This window comes from Acartia tonsa, chromosome 11 (genome assembly GCF_053477335.1).
Source record: "Acartia tonsa isolate MP-2025a chromosome 11, ASM5347733v1, whole genome shotgun sequence".
NCBI lineage: Eukaryota > Metazoa > Arthropoda > Copepoda > Calanoida > Acartiidae > Acartia > Acartia tonsa.
In genome coordinates, this window is record NC_137270.1 from 10426447 (window position 1) to 10438841 (window position 12395).

At 45.9% G+C, this 12395-nt stretch overlaps 1 long non-coding RNA gene across 1 annotated transcript; it reads right to left on the reverse strand.

The window, feature by feature from the left end:
- Nucleotides 1-145: 145 nt before the first annotated feature.
- On the reverse strand, nucleotides 146-1750 carry LOC145332018 (uncharacterized). The gene is made up of 2 exons (XR_013884004.1): nucleotides 1377-1750; nucleotides 146-1231 (listed from the first exon to the last, which is right to left on the reverse strand). It is a non-coding gene; the product is annotated as an uncharacterized LOC145332018 (long non-coding RNA).
- Between the last annotated feature and the right edge of the window lie 10645 nt (nucleotides 1751-12395).

Genomic DNA, 12395 nt, shown 5'->3' on the forward strand with positions numbered 1-12395 from the left:
ATATGGATGGGCAGCTTCTATTTTTGGTAGTAGTATTAAGCTCAGCACCCATAAAAACCTACCCCTAGACATGTCACAAGCCCTATCTACTCAATTTACTCTTGGCCATTCCCAGCTGAGCTGCAGCTCTTACCCAGCTGCCATATGGATGGGCCACCACTAATTTTGGTAGCATTTTTGAGCTCAGCACCCATAAAAACCTACCCCTAGGCAATAGACATGTCACAAGCCTACCCCTAAACATGTCACAAGCCCTATCTACTCTTCATACTCCTGGCCGCTCTTAGGTGAGCTGCGGCCGTTACCCAGCTGCCATATGGATGGGCAGCTTCTATTTTTGGTAGTAGTATTAAGCTCAGCACCCATAAAAACCTACCCCTAGACATGTCACAAGCCCTATCTACTCAATTTACTCTTGGCCGTTCCCAGCTGAGCTGCAGCTCTTACCCAGCTGCCATATGGATGGGCCACCACTAATTTTGGTAGCATTTTTGAGCTCAGCACCCATAAAAACCTACCCCTTGCAATAGACATGTCACAAGCCTACCCCTAAACATGTCACAAGCCCTATCTACTCTTCATACTCTTGGCCGCTCTAAGGTGAGCTGCGGCCGTTACCCAGCTGCCATATGGATGGGCTGCTTCTATTTTTGGTAGTAGTATTGAGCTCAGACACGTCACAAGCCCTATCTACTCATTCTACTCTTGGCCGCTTAAAGGTGAGCTGCGGCCGTTACCCAGCTGCCATATGGATGGGCGGCCACTATTTTGAGCAGTATTTTAGAGCTCAGCACCCCTAAAAACCTACCCATAGACATGTCACAAGCTAAACCTACTCATTCTACTATTGGCCACTCCCAGCTGAGCTGCGGCCGTTACCCAGCTGCCATATAGATAGGCTGCTTCTATTTTTTGTAGTAGAATTGAGCTCAGCACCCATAAAAACCTACCCCTAGACACGTCACAAGCCCTATCTACTGATTCTATGTGCGGGAAGGATGCTGTATCCCCCTTGAGGCTTAAGACTTACAGATTGGCTAGTTATAGAGCAGCTTTTGCAATAATAAACTACCTGGGTCTGTAATGCAGGGAAGGATCAAATTATCACAATCTCACCAGAAGTTATCCAAAGGGTGCAGGGGGCCAGGACGGGAGTACGGTTAGGGTCTCCAGGCGGGGCCTCAGGGCATTTAATGGAGTCTGGAAATATTGGAAGATCTTGATGTTAGGCCTAAACAAATAGAGTTATATTTTGGGAAATTTGGTGGAAACCTAAACTTCACCCGGCCTAAGCTATTGTCCTATCCTCCCCCCAATTACATTATTTGTTAATAGGGAAGGTGGAAAGGTTAATGATTTGAAGAACTAAGCTGTACCTGGATGTTAATTCTGGACAGCTTAGTTTTCCAAAGAGCCGGCAGACATTATAATTAAGCGGTCTGAAAAATGAAAATCTGTAATTTGCTATTTGCAACCGCGAAATTATGATGTCTGCCGCAGTGAGCCGCAGGCAGCCTCTGTTCTTCTCCAAATTTGGTGGCCTGAAAGTGTACATACATTAGTGTACATGACACTCCCGGCAAGAAAAAGAAGAACATAGGGCTGTGGGCTGATCACTGCAATGTACAATATAAAGTGGAGAAAAAAGAATACATGACAATACACCCCCGAAGCCGTCACCGCTGGACCTTTAAAAAATGGAAGTGGCATTCGGAGTGGCATATGGAGTGGCTGGTCATCACATTTTTTCTTTTGGAATTATTATGTCTTTTCTGAAAGACATTGGTTTTAGATTTGAACAAAAAATAAAAGGAAAGGAAAACATTTGAAAGGGAGGCAAAAAAATCTATATTTTTAGGTGCTGGAAGCTGATGCAGAGGTTGTCCAACTTGAGGGCCTCAATCTCTGCCCTGGCGGCTGCTGTTTGTGCCTGCAGCTGGGTGACCTGTTTCAGCGCCTGTTTGGAAGTTTTTTTTACTTTCCTGAACTTGGTCAGTGACATTTGGCGCCAAGGGGTCACCACCTTCGGGCGCTTCCAAGCCGGGGCGATGGACCAATGGAACGCCTCAGCCGCTGGTCCCATCTCCATCGCAAACCTAAATACCCTGTCCCGCAACACATTGATCTCATACCTGGCGATGTTTTCAGGCATGCGGGGGGCCCAGGATGTCCAACTGTCTAAGTCCTCCTCAATACTGGAGAACCGGCGAGCGTGGCGGTTCAAATACCGGGAGTTCAACTTATCCTGGGGAAAGAGTCTGGCGTGTTCCTCCAGGCCGCGGCGTATCATCTCCATGGAGCCGCGAATATCACGGACTTCACGTTTTACGTGCTTCATGTGATCATAGGGCTCTAGGGAGGACAGCAGGTGGAATGGCACGCTCATTTTGAATGAATTCGGGTTTTATCTGAAAGCATTAAAATTCTGATAAAAATTGATAAAATGAAACTTGTAGTGGCACAAACAGGATGAAGAAAATAATAATTTTATTTATCGACACATTTTTTCTTTAATAGAAAATTTTAATAGAGACTTAATAGAGACGGTCTGTTACAGGTATATAGCCGTAACCGTCCTGGCGTGAGGGGTCATAGGTGTTATCATGATGACTCTCACTTTGGAAGTGACGGACGTATCTACCCTGTGGTGTGTTGACATGACTGTGTGCATATCTATCATCATAGTCTGCTGGTCGGCGGTAGTCTTGACGTACAGCAGGTGATGGTGACCGTCGTCGTGTAGGTGAACGTTGTCTCGGGGGAGAACGCCTTCTAGAATAAGAACGGCGTTTTGGGGAATAGTGTCGTGTAGAATAACGGCGCCTAGATGGCGAGCGCCGTTTTGTAGACGAGCGGGAGCGTGAGCGCTGTCTTGAGGTGGAAGTTTCCTGCTGTTTGACCTGGGAAACTTTTTGTTTTTTCCTTCTTGAACCAGAATTCTGGAGACCGTGGGTTTTCAAGGAAGGTTTGGTGGTGTGCTTACAGTCAGGGCAAGCTTGATTTCTACAGTAGAGCATTTTACTATTATGCTTTGGAATCTGGCTGATGGAATTTTGCATGTTGTCAGAAGTCTTTTTTCTGTATTCGTAGAACTTCTGTTCACGGTGGAACTCTAAACGGGCGAGTGTGGTTTCCATCGCTGCTTCCTTGCCTCTGAGGTATTCCGCCTGTACGTAAAGGGAGTACATTTTTTGGAATCTGGGGGCGGATACATCATCCTTTCCAAGCAGCTCATGTATCAGATCAAGTTGGTGCCATCTGTCGAAGAAGGTGGGCATTGGGCTAGCATGGAATATTTGATAGAGATTATCAATACTCTTTGTCAATTCACTGTCCATGTTACACAGGGGGGGGTTTAGGCTCCTCGGGAAATTTTTGTTTGTATAATATCTCGAGGCGGGCTCTCATCTGAGCCTCTTCCCTAACCTGGCGGGTACTTGAACAGTGGGTGCCTTTTAGAGTCCAAGCCGGGATTTGAACGTATTCTTCCTCGTTAGGTAGGAAGTTTCCACCCTGGTTGTCAGTGACGTCTATCTTGTGCAGTTCCTGGTTAATTTTTTCTTCAAGAGTTTTGATATTTTCTTGAGCGCACAAGGTAGCTTCCAATAATGTATTTTCAGCTTCAAGCATCTCCCGTATATCCGGGTTGTTGACATTCTGGAACAGAGCGGGTTCAATTCGGGTAACGGAGCCTGGGTGTAGTCGATCTAGCAGCTCCTTTCTCTTCTCCTTTAGATCTTTTTCAACAACAGCTAGCGGTTTGGTTAGAGGGGCGCTGAGAACGGGGCCGTTGTTGGAGATGGCGGAAATGTTGGAATCCATCCTGGAATAAAAAAAGATTTTGTTTATAAAAGAGAAAGAGAAGGCTTTTATGGGGTGTATTGTTTACAATGGTTTATAATATTCGTAAAGCTAAAGGAAGATTGGCAAATAATGATTATTATATAAGAACATTTAAATTTAATATTTGATAACACTAATCCAGGTTTTCTTCGGCTGGAATCAATTTATCGGTTATTGATGTAGAACCATCATCCTCGTAGGTGGGTTAAACTTCTAGAGGCAATTCATCATTTAATAATAAGATTATTAAGGGCATTAATCATCATTTACTTGTTATAATTTAACATTTAATAATATGATTATTGACGTTATTAACAGGTGTGTGAACCTGTAAGTAGGATTTTTCTTTTGTTGTAATTTAATATTTAATAATAACATTATTAATATTAATTGTTGGTTTGTAAGGCAATTACAGCCGTATTCAGGGAGGTGGGCCAATTCAGCCTTTATTTAATAGGTAGGTTTTTTTTTTTTGTCTTCGGCACTTACAGCCTTTATTTATTTGAATGAGAAATTTGTCACAAATGCATATCATGGAAATGCGTGTCTGTGAGGTTAAAATTATTATCTTCGGCAACTACAGCCTTTATTAGTGGGTTTAAAATTGAATCATGCAGATCATGGAAATGCGTGTCAATGAGGGTAAAATTATTATCTTCGGCAACTACAGCCTTTATTAGTGGTTTAAGATTAGAAATGCAAATCTTGGAAATGCATATCAAATGAAGTTAAATTTATTATCTTCGGCAATTTCAGCCAACGTTTAGCGGGTGTAACTCATGTGCGATGCATTGTGTTATCCCGTTACAGGAATGGTTTTAATGGGAGGTTTTTAGTTTGCGTTGCTCCGAAGTGTAAGACTCGTCACACTTGGAGGCCGCGGATCTGATCTGGTCAATTAGCGCGAGCTCGTCCTCGGAGAACAGGATGGCAATGTGCCGGACACTTCTTCTGGTTTCATGAAACTCTTCCTTCCAGTGTTTCCGCCAACGGATAATTACCTGACGGACGATACCATCATCAGAAGTGATGAGGTGTAGGACCTGGCCAAGGCGCCAGAGTTGATCGCCAATCAACTCATCTGGGGACCGGAGGAAAACAACGATATCCATTTCTTTTGGTTGTGGACCTGTTTTGCCAAATTTCTTTGGTCTTGGAATGTAATCTGGAAGGCGTTCATACAGCCAGATCTGCCACCATGATTGATAGAGGCGTTCCATCTGTTCCAATAGGCGGGATGGTTGCTCTACCCTCATTGGTCCAGTGGGTGCACGCCTGTTATTCCTGCCGTGTATCAGACGGTTAGGCGTGATAAGGTCTGCGTGACCTATATCCTCCGTTCTGGATACCGTACAGATTGGCATGTTGTTTATTTCATTGGCAATGTATGAAAAGGCGGTCTCAAAAGACATGACGTCCAGCTTGAGACCGTTGAATGTTGCATGGAACAAAGTTTTGATCTCTTTGATTGAGCGTTCCACGCAACCTTGATAATTGTGGGCAGCAGTGGGACCGATCTCGTACTCTATGCTGCAGCTTTTTCCATTGAGCGTTTTAGTGATGTCAGCCATGGAAAACTCTGATTTTGCTACGCCCTTGATGAGCTGTGCACCTGGGTCGATGAAGACCTTTTTAGGGTAGCAATAACGATGAACGAATCGTTGGAAAGCTTGAAGAAAAGCGTCTGTGTTATACTTCGTCATAGCATAACAAGCCGTTGCGGATGAGGCTGGGTCTCTACAGACTAGACCCCAAACCTTGACTGTGGATCTGTGGTTATGTTCACAGTGAGCTAAGAACGGACCCATTAGGTCAAGTTGGCAGTAGTAGAATGGGGGAGCAATGGTCAATCTGTTTTGATGGATTGGTCCCATTTCAGCTTCTAGGAGCTTGGCCTTGAACCTACGACAATGTGGGCAAGCCGCTCTGATCTCTTTGGAGAGATCTCTGCCATTAAGAATGTAGGCAACGTGCCTGGATTCTAAGAGTGTTGCGTTTACATTTCTGTGTAGTGCAAGCTCTTGATGGGCGTATAGCATAACGGAGTATGCTATTAAGCTATACCGATCGACTATCGGTCTAACGAAGTGGAGGGGAGACAAATCAGGCATGATATTGTCAACGTCTTCTATGTTAGTGCCCTCGACAATACGACCATTGTATTTGATAATGCCATCGTCAGTGACGACATTGTTGCCGTGGGCCTTTGAGTTGGAGAACTTAAGCACTTCTTTAGTAGCGAGTCTAAAGTAGTAATTCTCCGCCTTGTGGATTTCTTCGTCCGAAAGTTGGACGACCTGAGGATTTGGATGAGGGGGGGCCTTCAAATTACGGTACGATTTGAAGTCGAAAAAGCAGAATTTTCGAACAATGGCCATGACACGGAGAGACTTGGGCCATGACCGTTTGCACGGGTCGTAGAGATAATTCGAGAACTTGGTTATCTCTGCCGTTCTTTCCTGAGGTGATTTCGTATCACCGTGGAGGATTCTGACCTCTTGAGCAGCGGCCTGCTTCGCTTCCATTGATAGTTTAAGATCTTGGAAGGATTGGGCTGGCATGTCCTGGTAATCAAGATACATCCAGGGTTTGCCGTTTTGCCATTCAGAATTAGCATCGATATCCTTGATAGTGGCGAGGAAACGAGTACCCAAGTCGGCTATGTTGTTTTCAGATTCAACATGTCGCCATTGGTCTGGGGAAGAGAATCGGCGAATTTCGATGACGCAGCTGCGTACGCCAAGAGAAAGAGGGCGTGCATCTTGATGAAGCCAAGATAGCACAACGGAAGAGTCTGTGAAGTAGGTGACTTTTTCTACCTTGTTTTTGAGATTTTTGGCAACGGTTGTTGCGAGAATGGTGCCTACAACAGCTGCCCTGAGCTCTGCTCGAGGAATTGTGCTACCAGTTACAATCTTTGATTTGGCAGCAGCTAGTCGGACAGTGACCTCGCCTGTGAGAGACCTTGACCTAACATGCACGCATACGATTGCCATGTTTTGACTAGCATCAACAGATACTAACAGATCAACTTTGGGCTCAGAATTTGCCGGAATTACGGACCGTGGGCACGAAACTGACGCAAGTTGTTGCATCGTTTCAATGTTAGTCACCCATGTGGGAAGCAACTTGGTTGGGAGACCGTCGTCCCAACCAGTGGCGTAAGAAAGGAGGTCGTGATAGTCTGCTTTGAATTTAGCAGTCACGGGGGTGCAGAGTCCGAGAAGGTCGAAGTTAGAGGCAACTTGCGACAAGATTGTTCTTTTTGTGAAATTGTGTAGAAGAGCCTCTTCAAGACTTCCTTCTACTGGTGGAGGTCTTTTACCTCGTTTTGTTTTACCGAACGAGAGAGGTTTGACGTCCAGACTGAGAGTGTCAGCAAGTGGAGCCCATCGAAAGCCGAGGTAGCTAACATGTGTGCCATCATTCGACACAGTGTCTTCAGGTACAGCTGAAGATTTGACAAAGCTTTTGACGCTCATGCCTGCTAAGTCAAGGGTGAATTTGACTCCCGCAATGATTTTGTCTAGTTCAATTGCGGAGTCTGTTGAATCAGAAGTATCATCAACATAAGTTTTGGTTTTGAGAACCTGGGCACCTGCAGTATGTTCAGGATGGTTGTCCATGACATACTGAGCTACCTGTTCAAGACCTTCTGCCGTTTGGTTGCCAGAAGGTTTAACCCCATAAATGATGGTGCGCATGATGCGCGTTCTGATGGTGCCACCAGGGGCAAGGCTATCAACCCACAAGTACTTGTGCCAGCGGAAATCAGATGGATCCAACTTAATCTGATTGTATGCCATCCGTATGTCGCATGCGAAAGCATGTGGGCCTGCTCTGAAATTGATGTCCAGAGCTAAGATTTTTTCAAGTCTGTTTGTGCCCTTTGCTAGGACGTCGTTCAGACTTTTACCTGACGAGGTTGTCGCAGAAGCATCAAATACAACCCTGACTGGAGTGGAAAGAGAGTTTTCTTTAGTGACGAATCGCCAAGGGAGGTAGTATTCTCCTGGCAGATTGTCTACAAGGGCACGTTCCTCAGGGGATAGGTCATCAATGTCACATGAATAGCCATTCAATGCTAGTTTGTCATGTGACGCCATAACTTGTAGTTTGGCCTCTGGATCCTTCTGCAATTTTCGCAGCTGGGACTCCAGAACTTTGAGGGCCCTGTTTTTGTTTGGTTGTAACTCCTTAACCGGATCAGCAATGAAGGGAAGAGATGCTACGATCCGGCGTTCGTCAGGTAAGAACTTGACGGACTTTTTTATTAGGAGTTGTTCGGCCTCTTCTTTCAGAGAAGTTGCCTCCAGAATGTCTCCGTTTTTGCAGTTGTTGCAGCCACGGCATGCTATGCAACGGTAAGGTGCTTGAGTGCCTATGTCTTCACTCTCAAGATACTTGCGTTCATGTCGTTTGACGTTTTGAATATTGGTGCTGTATGTATGAACATCCAGCGAAGCGTCCTCGTCTGTTGTTTCCTCAACAGTGATTGGACGGAGATACGGAAAGGTGTCGGTTTTGGAGTCATCCGCGCACCAATTCCTGCCACTGTTCAGAAGTGTTTCAGTGGTATAGCGGTAGGCAGACAGCTCGTTGGTGAAGAAGAGAGCAGCACCAACAAAGTTTACAGTCTCGGCTGCTTTAGCCCAAGCCTTGTGGGGGCCACCAAGTACACCTGTGTGGCCGTCGATACCCTTAAGTGGGCTTCTGTATAAAGATAAACCACAGGGCAATGAGCAGATGCGCATTGGGAACAAGTAATTGTACTTGATTCCCAGGATTATGTCGACTTGGCCTCCGCCAATGACATCTGGTACGGTTGGGAGGAGCTCGTGGCCTTTGTAATGATTTGCAAGGTCACCATAAGGCTCCTTGAGGTCCCAACGAGGAAATGGAGCCGTCAGCGTGTCCATTTTCGCAGCAATTATAGTTGCGGACATGGCACTGTCGACTAATGGCAGTGTGAACTTGTCACTGCCATAGGGAAGATGGACGACTTTACCACCTGCTACGTTCATGAGGGTGGGTCCAGGGCGGTGTTCTGTGGCATTTAGTCGAGCCGCTGCAGAGGCTGAAACTGCGGCTGTGCCACAACCGCTGTCGTAAAAGACAAACAGCGGATTGCCGGAAAGATCAGGGACGTTTTGGCACATGAAAATGCCAGGAGCAGCAACATCAGGGAAGGTGTTGGGGTCGGAAACGTCAGGTGTGGTGTAAGAGGTTTGGAGATTCATGGTGATATTATCCATGAACAGAAGGTTGCCAGATGTTATAGGAACATCCTTTGGCAATGACTTGCGGAAATCGCCTAACCTCTTTTTATTCTGCTCGACATGAATAGAGCAGGCGAGGATATGCTTTTGCACGCGATGAGCAGACGCGTACTGGCAATTGTCAGCTTGACAGTAAAAGGTGGTGCGACAGTCATTTTTGTGGTTGTTCCACCATTCGTCAATATTGTCGAAATTGACGCTGGCGTCCATTCTGAGGCACCTGTGGCAGGCTTTTGTCTTGCCATGGAGTTGGCGTTTCTCCTTATGTGGTGTATTGATGTACACCTGGCATTGGAACAAATATGTGTGTTTGTTCTGACAAAGCGCGCAATCAGTTGGTACAGGCTTAGAAGCAGCGCCTGTGTATGCTAAGAGTGGAGTGGGCGTCTTAGCGGACTTATCAGAGGCCTTGCCTTTAGGGCGTTGTTTTGGGTCCTCCGAGGCCGAGAAAGTGGAGGCCGTGTGAGTTTGAGAAGCTGGTTTACTCCGGTTCGAGTTTTTATGACCCGGGTTGTTACCAGCATGATTGGACTGTTTGTTACTGGAACTGCCGCTGTTTGTGTTGGCATTGTTGCCGATAGAAGTTGCGGTGCCAGTGTGGAGGGATGCCCCTTCATGTTGGTTGAGCTGATACTGTAGCTGGCGGAGCTCAGAGTCAAGAAAGAGGAGAAGTTGTTCATAGCAATACTGGCCGTCTTCTTCCCCGTGCTCATCTGCACTCAACATGAATTTTCTAGACATCTCCTTAAAGTAGTCGCCTTTAAGAAGATTCAACACGGAGTTGGCAATATCTGTTTTGCCGTGATACAAGGTTTGCTCCGCGTCATTTTCTTTTGCAAACTCTTGGGTGTCAGCAAGCAGTGAACGGAGTTTTACCATCCATGTGATCTGCTGTTCCCAGTTGTATTTAGGGCATGGTCCAAGTTCCATGATTTTGGCCTTGCGTTTAGCTATGATGCTGGTTTTGCTGCCGTAGTGGAACGACAGCTGCTTCATACAGGCTTTAATGGATTTTTCGGCAGAGCACAACATCTGTGCATTGCCTTGGAGACATTTCTCTTTCAGTATCTCCAATGCTTCGACTTCTGCTATGGAAGGCATTGAGTCAATGTAAATCTGGAACTTCTTTTGGAATGTAAAGAGGTCAAGTTTATCTGTTTTGGCCCCAGAAAAGTGAGGGATAGGAATGTTGGAAGAACGCTGATTGAAAGAGTGTCCTGAGATAGGCACTCCGAAACGGTCCCTCAAGCGTTCAACGTATGATTCCACGCTGGATATTTCAGTTTCGAGCGTGGTGGACTGGGCATCCAATGCTGTCGCATCTTCCTCCATGTCCGTAAGCATCGCGTCCTCACAAAGCGTTTTGGCTTTATGTAAGGAACGCTGTGCCTTTTCGAGTAGCTCTTTGAATTGAGCATTAAGTTTATTGAACTGACCTAACTGCTTAACTTCGGTCGTTTTAAGGTCGCCGAACTTTTCGCAGAGATCGTCGAGCTCAACAAGCAAGGGGTCCCTTTTTTGTTTTACCCTTGCTTGTTTTACCGCGTATGTCGTAGGATTTATGCGGTTGGGGATGGGAACTGTTTGCTGGAGCATAGTTGCAGCAGGAACAGCTGTGGCCTGAGTTGTAACTGCTGGAGGCACAATTACTTGGCCATCACATGGTAAGGTACCTGCCTCGGATCCGACTGCTGAAGTGGTAGTCGAGTCATCAGAGCAAGTAGAGAGAGGTACTGCTGGAGCAGCAGTCGTCGTAATCGGTTGAGCTTTCAAACGTGATATACGATGTTCATGAATGAACTCGATTTTTGAGCGCATGGCTATACGTAGCTGTAACGCTTTGTTCATGTCAGCTTCGGTGACCCTTGGGTCTGGGCTGTTGCGAAAGAAAGCTATGATGTGGCGAATTGACGAGGCTTTTTCTTCCAACAATGATAGACTATTGTCTAGCTTTTCAATGCTAAACCTGTCAGGGTTATTTATGATGCTCTGACAGTCTTCGTCTATCATCATGCACTCATCGCATTCGATGATGAGTTTGGTTGCCTCATCAGTCATGGTTGGGGTTTGTGCTGTAACAAGCGCAGATAGATCGACACTAATATTGTGTGTCGATGTGGAAGCGTTATAAGCGGAGCCTGGGAGGTGGTCGTGTAATGGGAACTGTTCAGGGTTGTAAAAAACCTCGTCCTGAACCTCTTTCTGTAAATCTTCAGAATAGAGTTGTTCCAAAGCTTCTTCAAGAATTGAAGCTGATTTTTGGAAGGATGGTATGGGGGAATAATTATCCCAATCTAGTTGCTGTGGGGCTAGCTCAAACTCTTCAGTATCTGTAGGGGTTGTGGGGGTTTGTGGTGAAAGGCCGTTATACGGATGTGTAACGGGAAAAGTTACCAGTGGATCAACAGGTGAGGAGGGTAAGTGGGGGGCTGCAAGTAGTTGGGGAGCTGCAGGGGGTGTAGGGAATCCTCGGATAGGTGACGGGGATGGGCTACGGTGGTGGCTGTTTTGGCCTGGGGGGGTGCGACTAACGCTGGGCCTGCGTGAGGAGACGACGGGCCTAGAGTTGCGGTCAACCGGTTTTTGCCGTTGAAGTAGCGCTTTTTTTGTTTTAAGGAGTTTTTTGGCGCGTAATTCAAACGGGGTGTTGAGTTTATGTTTTTTGGCTAAAACTCTGACGGTTTTAGGCCGACGACTCGCAACAGTCGCAGAGTCAGATTGTGAACGTTTGGTGTGAGAAGGGGTGGGGTGTGAGTTAGATGGATGATAGAGGGTGTTATGCCTTGAGCGTGTAATTGCTCCGGGCGGTTTAGTGAGGAAAATCTCCTTCATTGACCACTGAATGCTGTTGTTAATTTATTTATTTAAATTATAACCTCTCTTTAGCTTATATTTTTTGGTGTTTTTATATTTTTGTGTTTTTTTACAACAAATAAATGATGAGGGGAGAATCTTCACCGAAATTTTTGTTGTCTTTAATATGGCGCAGTCTGGCAGGGACCGCAAGCTATCAGGGAGATGAAAAGGGGTAGGGGGGAGAACAGGTTCGGATTATTTAACAGCTATATTGTTAAATAAGAGGACAAGGAGTTGTCCTATGGGTAGGGAAAAAAACAGGTTCGGATTACTTAACAGTTATTGTTAAATAAGAGGACAAGGAGTTGTCCTATGGGTGGGTGGCACTTAGTTGTAAAGCACCTCAGCAGCTGTACAGAATTAACAGTCTGTAAACATCAATGTGCGGGAAGGATGCTGTATCCCCCTTGAGGCTTA